This window comes from Mustelus asterias, chromosome 24, assembly GCF_964213995.1.
Source record: "Mustelus asterias chromosome 24, sMusAst1.hap1.1, whole genome shotgun sequence".
NCBI lineage: Eukaryota > Metazoa > Chordata > Chondrichthyes > Carcharhiniformes > Triakidae > Mustelus > Mustelus asterias.
In genome coordinates, this window is record NC_135824.1 from 28,280,330 (window position 1) to 28,297,870 (window position 17,541).

Consider the following 17,541-nt stretch of genomic DNA (forward strand, 5'->3'; position numbering starts at 1 on the left):
TTCTATAAACCAAAGAAGAGTTTTATTTCAATTAATTCCTAGGATGTGTGTGTCACTGGCAAGGCCAGCATTTGCCCTGCATCGCTTCTTGGTCTTTTAGCTAAGATCAAGCATCAGATCAAACCCAAGATCAGATGTAATGCCTTTTCTTGGCAGCTTGGAACTTTTATGTCATTCTTGTAGGGACCAAGAATTAGATTCAATTTGAATTGGATTTTTGCAGCAAGGAAGGAGATGGATTAAGGGTTTGCCCTGTGGATTGGCTTTGTAACTTTGAGGAAGGAATAATTGTTGTAATTACCCTTAAGAGGGTGGTAGTGAGCCTCTTTCTTGAACTTCTGAGGTTCATGTCATATAGGTAAACCCACACAGTGCTGTTAGGGAGGGAGGTTAGGTTAATGACCCAATGGCAATGGCAGAATGGTGATAAAGCTCCAAATCAGGGGGGTGTGTAGCTTGTAGGGATTTGCTAGCAGTGGTGTCTCCATGTGCCTGTTACCCTTGTTCCTCTAGGTGATAGAGGTCACAGATTTGGAGGTGCTGCTCAAGATGTTGTTGAAGCTTATCTTTGCCTCAATGATTTTGGTGGAAATCAAAAGGTGTTCTCATATTCTTGCTCGTGATTGCATCGCAAAACTCCTTCTTCCTGGTCAGGAGGTGGGTGTATGACAGCGATTTTCTTCGATTTTCTGATAAATGACATATTTTGCAGGATAAATTTCCATTACCCCAGGATTTTATTAGTTCCAACCCTTCTAAAGAGCTTTCTGTTTAGCTTTAAACATGAGTTAATGTCTATTTACTCAACAGCACATTAGAAGATTTATAATAACATGTGAGAGGAACCATACACTCCGAATGATAGATTTGACCTCTGGGTCATAAGAAGTCTCTTTTCTGGGATTCTCAGTAACAGAATTTAAGTTGTTCCTGTCAATGTCATGGACTTTGTCATAATTTCATAGTACAGATGTAACTGCACTATTTTTAGCATGTATGTCATTTAGATTAATTCTATATTCAATTTATGTTCATTACCAAGATGCACATGATTGGGTCATTTCCTAATATGCCACATGAAACCTAGAATACCAACTTTTGTGTGTCACTCAAATTAGCAACTGGTCCTAAATATTTGCCATACACCTACATTGCGTGGCCATTAAGTGTGAAAATTAGATTTGATCTTGGAAGTTCCATTCCTTTGTGGACTGAAGTCTGCATGAAATCAGGTTCAAAATCCAGTGAGTCCACAGGTCATTTCTTCTGTGGAGCAAAGATTAGTATTTTCCTTCATTCTGTGTGCAAGTAGCAATACAACAGGGCAGCAAGGTGGCACAGTGGTTAGCAATGCTGCCTCGCAGCACCAGGGACCCGGGTTCGATTCCAGCCTTGGGTGACTGTGTGGAATTTGCAAGATCTCCCCGTATCTGCGTGGGTTTCCTCCGGGTGCTCCAGTTTCCTCCCACAGTCCAAAGATGTGCAGGTTAGGTGGATTGACCATACATAGTAAATTGCCCCTTAGTGTCAAGATGTGTAGGATTTATGAGGGTGAGCAAGATAAATACATGGGGTTACGGGGATAGGACCTGGGTAAGATGCTCTGTCGGAGAGTTGGTGCAGACTTGATGGGCCAAATGGCCTCCTTCTGGCACATATTGCACAGTATACCCTATGATTGAGTGCCAATGAGCATGCACATGAAATTTCAACAGTAGTCATGTTGTAATAAAATGTAAATGAAATGAAAACCCGTAGATTTAATCAGAGAAACCATGCACATGGCTAGCAGAGCAGGTATAAACGTTACTTCAGTGCAGTAGGGAGCCGATTATTGGGGTAGTTTTTTTCTCGCAGGTTCACTTTGCACATTATACATGACTTGTCACTTTTAACAGCAAATACCACAGCCTAGCAAACTGGGTCACATCAGCAGGCAGAAGGAACTTGAGTCAAAAAGCGAAAGACTTGCACTTATAAAGCACTTTTCATGACTAACAGATTTTGCAAATCACTTTGCAGCCAATGAGATACTTTTTGAAGCGTAGTCTCTCATAGAGGTTTACAGCATGGAAACAGGCCCTTTGGCCCAACTTGTCCGTGCTGCTCTTTTCTTTAACCACTAAGCTAGTCCCAATTGCCCACGTTTGGCCCATATCCCTCTATACCCATCTTACCCATGTAACTGTCTAAATGCTTTTTAAAAGACAAAATTGTGCCCGGCTCTACTACTACCCCTGGCAGTTTGTTCCAGATGCTCACCACCCTCTGTGTGAAAAAATTGCCTCTCTTGGACCCTTTTGTATCTCTCCCCTCTCACCTTAAATCTGTGCCCTCTAGTTTTAGACTCCCCTGCCTTTGTGAAAAAATGTTGACTGGAGTCTCTGTTACAGGAAATGCAGCAAGTAATTTGTGTTCAGCAAAGTCCCACAAACGTCAATGTGATGACCAGATAATCCAGCTGTTTTCTGAGATGTTGATTGAAGGCTAAATATTGGCCAGGATATTCGGGATATCTCTCCTGACTTTCAAAAACAGTGGCTTGCAATATGTTTCAGTTTAACATCCCATCTGAAAGACAGCACCTCCAACAGTGTAGCGCTCCCTCAGTATTGCACTGAAGCCAGCCTTGATTTTGTGCCCTGGAGTGGAACTTGAACACAGATATTAATGACTCCAGCCACCACCAAAGCCACAGCTGACAATAGGCAGTAAGTTCTGCACTGTAACAGGCAGGAATGAGGACCACTCGATATTTGAGTCATAAGCCTCATTTACCTGCTTCTGGAGAGTTATCGACAGATGGATATGGGAGGAAGCACTCAGTCGGGTTGGAGGTAGATGGGAGAAGAGGGCAGCTGTACCGTAAACATGCACCCAGTTCAGTACAGGCACTTCAAGCATGGCTTGAGTTGAAACAAAAACAGAAAATGCTGGAATATCTCAGCAGGTCTGACAGCATCTGTGGAGAGAGAATAGAGCCAATGTTTTATGTTTGGATGCCCTTCATCAGATCAAAACAACTCTGACGAAGGGTCATCCAGACTCGAAATGTTGGGAGTCATTATTCAAGATTCTCTTAAGGTTAACGTGCAGGTTCAGTCAGCAGTTAGGGCAAATGCAATGTTAGCATTCATATCGAGAGGGCTAGAATACAAGAGCAGGGATGTACTTCTGAGGCTGTATAAGGCTCTGGTCAGACCCCCTTTGGAATATTGTGTGCAGTTTTGGGCCCCATATCTAAGGAAGATGTGCTGGCCTTGGAAAGGGTCCAGAGGAGGTTCACAAGAATGATCCCTGGAATGAAGAGCTTGTCATATGAGGAATGGTTGAGGACTCTGGGTCTGTACTCGTTGGAGTTTAGAAGGGTGAGGAGGGATTTTATTGAAACTTACAGGATACTGCGAGGCCTGGATAGAGTGGACATGGAGAGTATGTTTCCAATAGTAGGAAAAACTAGAACCAGAGGCACAACCTCAGGCTGAAGAGAGATGAGGAGGAATTTCTTCAGCCAGAGAGTGGTGAATCTGTGGAACTCTTTGCCACAGAAGGCTGTGGAGGTCAGGTCATTGAGTGTCTTTAAGACAGAGATAGATAGGTTCTTGATTAATGAGGAGATCAGGGGTTATGGGAAAAAGGCAGGAGAATGAGGATGAGAACAAAATTCAGCCATGATTGAATGGTCAAGTGGCCTAATTCTGCTCCTGTGTCTAATGGTCTTATGGTCTCTATTCTCTCTCCACAGATGCTGTCAGACCTGCTGAGATACTCCAGCATTTTCTGTTTTTGTTTCAGATTCCAGCTTCCACAGTATTTTGCCTTTATATTGCTTGAGCTGGCATGCTTCATCAGCATTCTCATCAGAACATGAGACTCATTCTACCTTAGCTGCTATTATCCATAGTCGGCACAATGCTGTCAGGGACCTGGGCTTCAATGGTACATCTTGTTCTCCCAGCATCCAATCTTCTATTTGCCCTTTCACACCATCAGTAATGTGAACTGAACAGTCGATGTGACATTGATTGAGGAAGGACCCCTATCCCAAGTTCTTGGAAAGCTCCTCAGCTCATTCTTCAAATAGAAGTTTGAATATTTCAATAATGGACTCCTCGGTATTGCAGTAAAACATTCAGTCTAAGTGATGTAACCAAGTCCTGGAATGGGAATTGAACCTTCAACGTTCTGATTCAATGTTCTGTCGGGTACAAGCTACATTGATACCTGCAGTGGTAGTCCCTTTATGGCAAGGTGCTCTATGTAAGTTTTGCTACATACTTCCCTAAACACTGGTAATGCTGCACAGATGATAACTGTGATCTTTGGTGCTAATTGACCAAGTAAAGTTTGTAAAAGTAAAAGTTTATTTATTAGTGTCACAAGTAGGCTTACATTAACACTGCAATGAAGTTACTGTGAGAATCCCCTAGTCGCCACTCTCCGGCGCCTGTTTGGGTAAACTGAGGGAGAATTTAGCAAGGCCAATGCACCTAACCAGCACGTCTTTCAGACTGTGGGAGGAAACTGGAGAACCCGGAGGAAGTCTACATAGACACGGGGAGAACATACAGACTCCGCACAGACAGTGACCCAGGCCGGGAATCGAACCCAGATCCCTGTCACTGTGAGGCAGCAGTGCTAACCACTGTGCCACCGTGCCATGCTTCCCAGTTTAAATTGATTCTCATAAAGCCCATTCATCTGACATCCAATGCCTGGGATGGTATATCAACGTTGCTCAGTCTGGAGGACACTGCATGCTTTCTTCACCAATTCATTGCAGCAGCCTTTTCCTGGTCTGTTTTTCCCCCTTCACCAAGCACCAAGTCAAACTCAGATTCTATTATCGATATTTTGTGAATTCACGATATCTTCAACCTCCCATTGCAATTGATCAGCTATCATTGAAGCTAAATAGTCAGCAGGAATTAGCCTACCTCCATTTAAAATAAGACTCATTCATGGAGTACATACTCAAAATGGGACCCTGAATAATTCAGAGCTGATGCAACAACAAACAATCAACCCTTCCTTGACTGCTTTCATTGCCAAGTGCCTGATTGAGGTGTCATGTGATCCCTCCTACACTTTCAATGTTCTCCCAAAGAGGGAAGCAATCATGCAATATAAAGCACACTGAAAACTATTGGCTATCACAAAAACGTGCATTGTCAATTATACCCTGCAGGGTCGATCTTTTGAGCAGGCAATGATCAGCAAGAAAGCGGGGTGAGAAAAATCAGGTGCATCGGCAAGGTGCCTGCTTCTCACCAGATTTATGAGTTGCAGAATTTTCCATTGTTAGAAGAAATAGGTGACCAGATCACTAACAACCTGTCCTGGTCCCCCCCATGCCGGCACTATAGTTAAGAAAGCCCGCCAACACCTCTACTTTCTCAGAATACGAAGGAAATTTGGCATGTCAGCTACGACTCTCACCAACTTTTACAGATGCACCATAGAAAGTATTTTTTCTGGTTGTATCGCAGCTTGGTATGGCTCCTGCTCTGCCCAAGACCGCAAGAAACTACAAAAGGTCGTGAGTGTAGCCCAATCCATCATGCAAACCAGCCTCCCATCCATTGACTCTGTCTACACTTCCCGCTGTCCTGGCAAAGCAGCCAGCATAATCAAGGACCTCACACACCCCGAACATACTCTCTTTCACCTTCTTCCATCGGGAAACAGATATAAAGTCTGAGGTCACGTACCAACTGACTAGTTCCCTGCTGCCATCAGATTTTTGAATGGACCTACCTTGCACTAAGTCTTTCTCGATGCCCTAGCTATGACTGTAACACTACATTCTGCACTTTCTCCTTTCCTTTTCGATGAATGGTATGCTTTGGCTGTATAGCATGCAAGGAACAATACTTTTCACTATATACTAATACGTGTCAATAATAAATCAAATCAAAATATGGATGAACCTCATCACTTTGCAATTCCTCAGGTTGTTTCTCTTAGATTCGAGGATATGGAGACAGAAGGTGTGTTTCTGTTGAAGCAGTTGAAGATGGTTGGGCCTAGTACACTACCCTAAGGAACACCGCAGTGATATCCCTGGGACTGAGATGATTGACCTCCAATGACCACAACCATCTCCCTTTGCGCTAGGCATGACCCCAACTAATGGTGAGCTTTCCTCCTGATTCCTATTGACTCCAGATCTGCCAGGGTTCCTTGATGCCACACTCTGCCAGGATGTCAAGGGCAAGCCACTCTCGCCTCGTGTATCAGGTTCAGCTCTTTTGTCCATGTTTGGACCAAGGCTGTAATGGTGAGGATGGTATGTTTCAGGTTTAAAGGGGACCCTCCCCCGCTGATTAGAAGAATATTAATGTGACACCGTTCAATGCAGCTCCCTTTTAAATGTGAGCAGCAGCCCAGCAGCTGTTACAATGCTGGAGAATCCACTCTTCCAAAAATGCAATCTCCTTGCGACTGGGACAATCTCAAATTATGCTTATAAGACCACTTTGCAAAACCCTCGAGGGTCAAACACTTTCACTGGTCCAATTCTGGCAATACTACATCAGGGCTAAAATAAAGTACAGTATCATACTACGCTCTTGAGTTTTACAAATCTCCGTATTTTGCGTCACCCCATTTTGTAACAAGTGAACTGATTATTTCAAGTCAAAGTATTCTGCGTTGGTACCAAGATTTATTGTCTCGGTTGACATAATGGATTGATTTGGGAAGGAAATGAGTTGAATTTTTGTGTGCTTTTTAATTTTGTCTTTGTAATAAATCACCAGTGATAGGGAAATGTACATAATGTTCTGGCCAGTTAAATTAATGTTTCTTTTGACAAAGCTGGTATTTTATTCTCACCTGGCAAAGTCGGGGCCTCAACAAGGTTGTTCTTTTTTAATACAACAGCAAAAACAGAAAAATGCTGGAAAATCTCAGCATGTTTGACAGCATCTGTGGAGAGAGAGTAGAGCCAACATTTCGAGTCTGGATGACCTTTCATCAGAGCCCTGACGAATGGTCATCTGGACTGGAAACGTTGGCTCTATTTTTCCTCCACAGATGCTGTCAGACCTGCTGAGATTTTCCAACATTTTTCTGTTTTTGTTTCAGATTCCAGCATCCGCAGTATTTTGCATTGTTTTTTTTAAATCAACCTCAGCTTGCTTTTTTCTCCTGATCTCGATGTTTCTTCCACCCCTGTCCACCACAGAACAGAATATCTGACATGCCATGTGTATTCCACACCCACAATGGGAAAATACAGCTTACATGTTCAATAAATCCATATTACTTACAATAATGCAGTAATATCATATAACAAACTCTTGTATAGATTTTTTTATTCATTCATGGGACATGGGCGTCACTGGCTGGCCAGCATTAATTGCCCATTCCTAGTTGCGCGAATGCAGTTGAGAGTCAACCACATTGCTGTGGAATCAAATGTAGGCCAGACCAAATAAGGACACCAGATTTCCTTCCCGAAAAGACATTAGTGAACCATATGGGTTTTTCCGACAATCGGCAATGGTTTCATGGTCATAGAATCATAGAATTCCTGCAGTGCAGAAAGATCCCATCGAGCCTGTGCCCACAACAATCCCACACTGCAATGAAGTTACTGGGAAATTCCCCTAGTCACCACAGTCCAGCGCCTGTTCAGGTCAATGCACCTGACCAGCACATCTTTCAGAATGTGGGAGGAAACGGGAGCACCCGGAGGAAACACACGCAGACACGGGGAGAACACGCAAATTCCACACAGGCAGTCACCCGAGGCTGGAATTGAACACAGGTCCCTGGCGCAGTGAGGCAGCAGTGCTAACCACTGTGCTACCGTGATGCCCGTATCAATATTTTTTATTGAATTCAAATTCCACCCATCTGCCGTGGTGGGATTCGAATCTGGGTCCCCAGAACATTAGCTGAGTTTTTGGATTAATAGTCTAGTAAAAGTAAAGTTTATTTATTCATCGCAAGTATGGCTTACATTAACACTGCAATGAAGTCTCTGTGAAATTCCCCGAGTCGCCACACTCCGGTGCCTGTTCGGGTCAATGCACCTAACCAGCACGTCTTTCAGACTGTGGGAGGAAACCGGAGCACCTGGAGGAAACCCATGCAGACACGGGGAGAACGTGCAAACTCCACACAGACAATGACCCAAGCCAGGAATCGAATGCGAGTACCTGCTGCTGTGAGGGAGCCGTGCTAACTACTGTGCCACCTAGTTATAATACCACTAGGCCATCACCTCCGCAGGTGTTAAGCCACTGACTGTGTAGATAGGCACAGTAAGAAGTCTCACAACACCAGGTTAAAGTCCAATAGGTTTATTTGGTAGCACAAGCCACAAACTACAAGCTTTCAGCACGCTGCTCCTTCATCAGGTGAGCGGGAGTCGTGTTCACAAACAGGACATATAAAGACACAAACTCAATCTACAAGATAATGGTTGGAATGCGAGTCTTCACAGGTAATCAAGTCTTAAAGGTACAGACAATGTGAGTGGAGAGAGGGTTAAGCACAGATTAAAGAAATGTGTATTGTCTCCAGCCAGGACAGTTAGTGAGATTTTGCAAGCCCAGGCAAGTCGTGGGGGTTACAGATAGTGTGACATGAACCCAAGATCCCAGTTAAGGCCGTCCTCATGTGTGCAGAACTTGGCTATCAGTTTCTGCTCAGCGATTCTGCGATGTCATGTGCCCTGAAGGCCGCCTTGGAGAACGCTTACCCGAAGATCAGAGGCTGAATGCCTGTGACTGCTGAAGTGTACCCTAACAGGAACCTGGTGTTGTGAAACTTCTTACTGTGCTTACCCCAGTCCAACGCCGGCATCTCCACATCATGTGTAGATAGGCCCAGAATTGTGTTGGGGACTTCCCCCAGTTTTCCATCACAACATGGATGGAAAGTCAGTGAAATTCCTGGAATAATAACAGGAACAAAATGTTCTCGGCTGCTTGTGACGTTTCTCTATGGGCTCCACTGATGAACCCCTTCCACCCCCTTTTAGTTACAGGCTGAAGTTCCAGGTGAGAGTATAACAAGTTAAAGAGGCACTGTATGAAAAAGGTTTCAGTAAGCCTGTTGCTTGTATCTCTCATTTATTATAATTTGAACGCAAATCACATTGAATTGTAATGTCGCCTAAATGCCAGTTGTGACATGCAATATCACTGGGAGAAAATGATGTACAGCTGTCTAGAAACAATGTGCAAGGGCAGGAGAATGACACAAAGTCATGATGCTCATTTGGAGAGCCAGTGCAGACATCAGGGACCAAATGGCCTCCTTCTGCACTGGAAGGCTTTCTTATTTCTCAATGGCCAAGTTAGTGCGCCAGTGAAACGTAAGAATTTTCAATAATTGAGTCAGTACACAGTAGACGTTTTGTGTAGAGTGAAGGGGAAGACACAATTCTTTGCTATCTTCACAGAAGTTAGTGGAGAATTAGTCCAGGTCATAGAAACATAAAAACTACAAGCAGGAGTAGGCCATTCGGCCCTCCGAACACACTCCGCCACTCATTTTGATCATGGCTGATTATCTACTTCAATATCCTGATTCCCTCCCTTCCCCCCATATCCCCTCATCCCTTTAGCTCCAAGAGTTACGTCTAATTTCTTCTCGAAATCACACAACGTTTTGGCCGCAAATACTTTCTGTGGTAGTGAATTTCACACATTTACCACTCTCTGGGTGAAGAAATTTCTCCACACCTCAGTTCTATCTTAGCCTCAAACTATGATCCCGGGTTCTGGACTCCCCCACCATCGGGAGCATTTTTTCTGAATCTATCCTGTCTAACCTTGTCAGAATTTTATAAGTTTCTATGAGATCCCATGAATTCACCACAAGGCTTGCACTATCTCCTCACGAAGCAATTGTACTATGCAGTTGAGATCATGAAGAATATGCAAGATTCCTCTGCCAACAATCCAAAGGCCTTCCTATGCCTTCGGCCACTGAATAACCCTTAGTTTCAGAATCAGACCTCGGCATCTCTCATTTTTTTTTCTGTCCGTGCTAAACTGCCAAAGGGACAGCATAATTGTCCACCTAAAAATAAGAGCCTTTAGCATCACGAAGCTTGGTCTAATGATCCCTTTGCGAGCAGTCTCTTGGAAGTTTGGAGCGCCAAGGTTTGACAGGACTTGTGCCCCAGCTGGTGAGTCGAGGTAATAGAGTGGATTAACTGCCCCAGTGTGTATCTGCCGTGGTGTGGAATCGCGGCAACAGATCCATTCCACCTTGGCTTCCTAATTCCCCAGTTGGCTGCACGAACGTTGCCTGTCAAATCTTCTCCGGATGATATTCCGAGTTGCACTGTACATAAGGGATCATCAGCTCAGGCATTTGCTGCCCTGGCGCCTCCCAGTGATATTCTGTCACAGCCTGTCTGTCTGCCAGCAGAAACTCCAACACAAGAGAATTCTTCCTCAGGCAGGCTGACAGCAGAGACTGGTGGATGCCCTTGCCAGAAGAAGTGGGATTGAAACAGCTGCACTCCCTGCACACCCCCATCCCCCCCATCCCCCACACCCCCCTTATCCTGACAGCCAACCCCAAATCATCAAGGAAAAGGGAAATAGCCCTGAAGAAATAAGGCAGGCATGCAAATGTTTCAAACATAAATATATATATATTTTTTCCTCATTGTTGTGGGAATTGAATATTTGCACGATTCTAAAAGTAAAAGGAAGAAACTGGGGTAACTCTAATGGGACCTGGACATTAAACCAGGGAAATTAAAGATTAATTTTCCCTTTAAAAAAAATGCGACAAATAATATTTGTCAGTAAACAGCATACCTCACTAATTCCACACTTGCGTGAGCTGGTACAGCCAACATTAACATTTGTGACTTTGGTTTAATTAAATAAAGGTAGTATCGATTTCTGACCCTAAAATAATAGCTTTCGCGTAAGACTATTAATATTATTCACACCCACATGTCTAAGCGTGCTGCTTGATGATTCCTGACCCTTATAACCTTGGCCTTTTCAAAGGCTCGCCCTACTCCTGCCTGAAAGTCTGTCCATAGCATGTTATTGACATAAACAGAATTTAATCTGTCTCCGGCAAGTGTGAGCCGTACACCACGTCAGGTGATGACTCTGTGTGCCACATAACAAGCCACAGAACAATGCCAAGTGCTGTTAGAACTATCTCTGCGGCCAGAAATTTAAAAAAAACATTGAAATACCCTCTCCAAACCCCCTCCCCCCCTTCCCTATTTGCTCGGATTGATTGGATTTAAATTAGATTTAATTACACAGATATCTGACCACAAACAGTGTAAGCTAAAAATAAGGAGCAAAGAAAGTGAGAGAGTCAGAGTGAATTAAAGATCACTGCAAAACACATTAGCAACACACCTCTCTTTGAAATTGCGCCAGTAATAATGAAAACAGAGCTTTTGACCCTGAACTGCCAGAGGGTTTCCAATGGGAAAACCGCGTGGGAAAGTTGATAACTCACTCTCCACTGGCAGAACAAGCCCTCGAGGATTTCAATCGCCGAGCTTCATTTCAATCCCACTCCGGAATCTGCCCTCCGATACTAGAAATGTGGTGGGATCGACTTCCAGACTGGGCCGAGGTTGTAGCAAGGGAAGATGAGGCTTTCCATTTGGGGTTCGAACTTGAGCTCCTGCTGCTCTGGGCCCCACAGAGAAAATAAAATAAGATGTGGAACATATGGCGGCACGGTGGCACAGGAGTTATCACTGCTGCCTCACGCGCCAGGGGCCCGGGTTCAATTCCGGCCTTGGGTCACTGTCTGTGTGGAGTTTTGCACATTCTCCCCGTGTCTGTATGGGTTTGCTCTGGGTGCTCCGGTTTCCTCCCACACTCCAAAGATGTGCAGGTTAGGATGATCGGCCGTGATAAATTGTCCCTCATTGTTAGCATCATATAATCATCGAATTTCTACAATGCAGAAGGAGGCCATTTGGCCCATTGAGCCTGCAGCAACAGCAATCCCACCCAGGCTCCACCACCATAACCCCATGTATTTACCTGACACTAAGGGGCAATTGTGCATGGCTAATCAATCTAACCCGCACATCTTTGGAGTGTGGGAGGAAATTGGAGCACGCAGAGGAAACTCATGCAGATGCGGGGAGAATGTACAAATTCCACACACTTACCCTAAGACAGAATTGAACCTGAGTCCCAGGCGCTGTGAGGCAACAGTGCCTACCACTATGCCACTGTGCCAGTCATAGTAACAGGGTAAATACATGGGGTTAGTGGGTTAGGGCCTGGGTGGTTTGTTGTTGGTGCAGGCTCAATGGGCTGAATGGCCTCCTTCTGCACGGTAGAGATTTTATGATTCAATGTGAACCCAATGACTCACCTGATGAAAGAAGCAGCACTCCGAAAGTTCATGATACCAAATAAACCTGTTGGACTTTAACCTGGTGTTGTGAGACTTCTTATTATGTCCCCCCAGTCCAATGCGGCATCTCCACATCATGCCAATCCACATTGTTACTGGATTTGATTCGAGTTTCGGGTGCCTGGTAAAAATTGTGGCTGTGATTCTCCCATCCGCACCCGCCATTTTTCTGGCGGGTCTGGCCGGGGGACGTGTGTCTGCCAACATGAACGGGGATTTGCACATGCGCAGGGAACGCATGAGCACCTTCCAGAACCGGCGAGCAGCCGCTTGCCGGACCATGCTGGAAACCGGCGGGAAGGCAGGTAAGTAATTTAAATCTCTTCTTAATCTATTTTAAATGTGTAGATTATCAGGACCTTTCAGGTCCCGATCGAATCTCCCACCCCGCCAGGAGTACTTCATTCTGGCGGGGTTCAGACTAGCTTCCTACATTCGGGGACCTAGTGGGAGACTCCGCCTGAATGAAGAGGGGCAACTGGGGTGCCCCAGGGGGTCAGACAGCAGGGGGGTGGTGCCCCCTGGGCATGGGCACCCTGGCAGTGCTAGCCTGTGATGCGCGATATAACACACGAGAGGCTGGATGTACTCGGGAAATAAAGGCTTTTATTGCCAACATTAACAGAGCTACCATATACAGTATACGATCCCAGACTAAAGGGTCACCAGGCAGAGCAGTGAGCTTTATACCTCTCCCAGGAGGCAAAGCCGACTGGGGTGTACCATAAGGACTATATTAACAGGTAGAACAGCCCAACCCTAACCCCAACAGTAACATATATACAGACTCATAGTACTGGCCAGACCATGGCTCAGCACTACCTGGTGGGAACCAACAATGGTTCACCACAGCCTGTGCCCCCTGGCACTGCCCAAGGGGCAAGGTGCCCATGCCCAGGGGGCACCTTGGCACTGCCCATCGGGATCTATTGTGGCCGGGGCCGAGGGACAATCGATGGGGCTGCATTGGGATCGGTCTGGGATGGAGGGAGGGCAGCGATTGGGGCGGGCTGGGGGGGTGGTCTGCCAGGGGGATCTGACCCTGGGGGGAGTCAGCGGGGAGGGGGGGATGGTCTGCCGGGGTGAGGGGGTGGGGAGATCGCCACTGCTGGGGGGTGGGGCCTGGACATCGGGGCGCTCCGGGACGGGGAGAGTTCAGGGCTGGCCCGGGAATTGCTGTGGGGACCATGCTTGGGCCCTGGGGGGCCTGGAGGGGCAGCACTGCGGGGGTCCCAGGCTGGCGAGCAAACGGGAGTTTGACAGTTTGGGGCCACTGCGCATGCACAGAGTTCCAGAACCGTCAAACTCTGGCGTGAATAGACCCCGCCCCCTTGGGTTTTTAATGAGATTCACGATTGTGACCTCTGCAGTGCGCAGAGTGCGGAGATCCAAGTGAGAAGCTGACCTGTCAGAACTGGCGCGATCTAGAACAGTTTTGCCGCCAATTCAGCGCTTTTGGGAGAATCGCCCTCTGTGTCTCCATAATGAAGTTGTGGGGACGCAAGTACAAGATGAGAACCTTCTCCCCAACTTTGGGTGGTTGTCCTCCCCCTTTCTCAGTTGAGCAAATTGAAACATGGGTTGACTGGTTCCTGGAAGCTTCAGGGCCAATCAGTAACTTGGCCAAAATTAACTGCCAACTTGTCCAATTATGGAGTTTCCTCCTTGTCTCTCCTCAACACCGGGAACACGAATGTGTATTATTTTATGCCTCAAAGTAGTTTCAAGTTCATTTCAATGTCTTAAAATATAATCAATTTCATGAAACAAAACAGAGGATGGTGGAAAATCTCAGCAGGTCTGACAGCATTTGTGGAGAGAGAATAGAGCCAACGTTTCGAGTTTGGATGACTCTTCATCAGAATCGATGACAAAGCGTCATCCAGAATCGAAACATTGGGAGCTCTGATGAAGAGTCATTCGGGCCTGTTGCCCCTGCTCTCTCTCCACAGGTGAGCTTTTCCGCCATTTTCTGTTTTTGTTTCAGATTTCCAGCATCCGCAGTAATTTGCATTTATCAATTTTGTGATAATGGCGGATGCTGGAATCTGAAATTAAAAAACTGACGAAGGCTCATCCAGACTCGAAACGTTGGCTCTATTCTCTCTCCACAGATGCTGTCAGACCTGCTGAGGTTTTCCAGCATTTTCTGATTTTGTCTCCTGGGGACCTGCAATCGTGATCCACAGTGTAGGGATCTATGGTTGACACTAAAGGAAGAGGAAATTAGAGCTTAAGCGACTTATGCCGTCAATTACACAATCCTATCTTTGCCTGCGACTTTTTCACTTCTCTGCCAAGGCCTCTGGTGAAATCAGTCAGGAGTTAATTATCATAACCCCACCTCCAATTAAATCAATGGCAATCGGGATTTTCCTGTTGAGCCAGTTTTGTCTCTGCTGCCACTTAGACAAAGCCATAATGGCCGAGCAGCAGTGTGATTTATTGGCTTTATAATGCTTTCACTGATTGCTTTTAAACAACGCGCTAAATGTGTTTGCTGATCAGGACTAGTTCCTACTGATCAGTCACTGGAGGTATTTCACACCCACAGGGAGGCTGAACCTCTGCATTCATTAATAATGCAACGTCAATGAGAAACTTGTTCCTGGCAATAACATTAACGGGTGAGTTGTTGAACATGAGGCTTTTATGGCTTACTTACAGTTGAATTTAAACCAGGATCGAAGGATCTCCATCCTTTTCCCATCCTAATAGATTGGAAAATAATGGTGCTGCTAGCCTAGCAGTGGTGGAATTTATCGATCACTATCAATTTTGGTCTGCTAACAATTCAGTGAAATGCTTTTGTTCATTTTACTGTGTTAAAGGTCCTGTCTAAATGCTGTTGTTTTAGCAAACATTATCAATAGATTCCCACAATGTCTAAAGACAAATGAATGAACACTTGTATCACGCAACTGTTGGTCCATGTTTATATGCAGCAAGAAGATTCACCTGATGAAGGGGCAGCGCTCTGAAAGCTCATGATTCCAAATAAACCTGTTGGACTTTAACCTGGTGTTGCGAGACTTCTTACCATGCCCACCCCAGTCCAACGCTGGCATCTCCACATCATATGCAGCAAGACCTGGACAACATTTAGGGTTTGGACAGAGAAGTGGTGAGCAACGTTCACACCACACAAGTGCCAGGTAATGGCCATCAACAACAAGGGTGAATTTAAGTATCTCCCTTTGACATCCATGGCATTACCATCTCTGAATTTCCCACTACCAATATCCTGGAGTTTACCATTGACCAGAAACTGAACTGGACTGGCCATATCAATACTATAGTCGGTTTAGCTCAGTTTATTGGATGGCTAGTTAGTGGTGCAGAGCAATGTGGACAATGCGGGTTAAATTCCCGTACCAGGTTATTCATGAAAGCCCGCCTTCTCAACCTTGCCCCTCGCTTGCAGTGTGGTGATCTTCAGGTTAAAACACCACCAGTCAACCCTTCCCATCAAAAGGAAGAGCAGCCTATGGTCAACTGGAACCGTGGCGACTTTACCATAGCTACAAGACCAGGCCAGAAGCCAGGAATCCTGCAGCGAGTAACTCACATGCTCACTCCCAAAAGCCTATCCACCATCTCCAAGGCACAAGTGTGATGGAATACTCTCCACTTGCTTGGATGAGTGCTTGGATGAGTGCAGCTCCAACAACACTCAAGAAGCTTGACACCATCTAGGACAAAGTAGCCTGCTTGATTGGCAACCTGTCCACAAATATTCACTCCCCTATCACTGACACACAGCGGCAGCAGTGTGTACCATCTGCAACTCACCAAGCTTCCTTAGGCAGCACATTTCAAACCTACAACCGCTACCATCTAGCAGGACAAGTGTAGCAGGCACATGGGAACACCACCACCTGGAAATTCCCCTCCAATCCACCGACCATCCTGACTTGGAAATATATCACTGTTCCTGACAGTCATTGGGTCAAAATGTTGGAATTCCCTTCCTAACAGCATTGTGGGTGTACCTATACCCCAATGACTGCAGCAGTTTAAGAATGCACCTCGTTACCATCTTCTCAAGGGTCCTTAGAGATGGGCAATAAATGCTGGCTTTGCCAGTGATGCCCACATTTAAATAACATGGTAATTAAAAAAAATAGTAAGACTGAACCCTGAATAAATTCCAAGAGATGGTGTAAATTAATGCATGTTGATTGATTGGTTCATAGAATCCCTACAGTGCAGAAGGAGGCCATTCAGCCCATCAGGCCTGCATCAACAAAAATCCCACCTAGCCCCTATCCCCGTAACCCCACATATTTACCCTGCTAATCCCCCTAACCTACACATTTTGGAACACTAAGGGACAATTTAGCATGGCCAATCAACCTAACCCACATATCTTTGGACTGTGAGAGGAAACCGGAGCACCCGGAGGAAACCCATGTAGAAACGGGGAGAACGTGCAAACTCCACACAGTCACCTGAGTCCGAAATTGAACCCAGGTCTCTGCGGCTGTGAGACAGCAGTGCCGCCCTTAAAAAGCAAAGATGCCCAACGTGGGGCACGAACCCAGGAACTCTGAGATTAAGAGTCTCATTCTCTACCAACTGAGCTAGCCGGGCATTGTTGCAAAGCAATTTAAAACTTCTGAAATTGAGGAAGCAATTAGTTTGGGCGAATGATAGCAGGTGCACCTGAGAATGCTATTGTTGGTATGGAGGATTCTGCAAATGAGAAAGATCTGACAACTGATCCACCAACCAGGAGGATCCATTCAGTCAGTCACTAATTCGGAAGGATCCGCTCACTGAGCCACAGACCACATTGGATCTGCTGGCATGGTTTATTTACAATTCAGTGTGGGAATGCAGTTTATGTTGGAATCTAGTTTATAAGGAGACGGTGGCTAATGCTGCATTTCTGCTGAGCTCAGCATTCTGATCACCACAATAACAAAGGAATCCACTGCCAGATCATCGTGCTGGCCATTGGCTGTGCCACTTCTGATGGGCCACCCTGAACCCCCACACCACCCTTGGTGTGCGTTTCATCAAAATGCAGGAAAATATAGAATAGATTATTGACAGTGAGGTCAGAGCACTAGATGGCGTACATCATGACGTGCTTCACAGACCTTGCCATCACAAAAACACCTGGGTTATTACGGTAATGCAGTTGGAATTTAC

The 17,541-nt window shown here is 45.6% G+C and overlaps 1 non-coding gene across 1 annotated transcript; it reads right to left on the bottom strand.

Annotated features, from left to right (window-relative positions):
• Positions 1 to 16,903: 16,903 nt before the first annotated feature.
• trnak-cuu (transfer RNA lysine (anticodon CUU)) lies at positions 16,904 to 16,977 on the bottom strand. The gene has a single exon. It is a non-coding gene; the product is annotated as a tRNA-Lys (tRNA).
• Between the last annotated feature and the right edge of the window lie 564 nt (positions 16,978 to 17,541).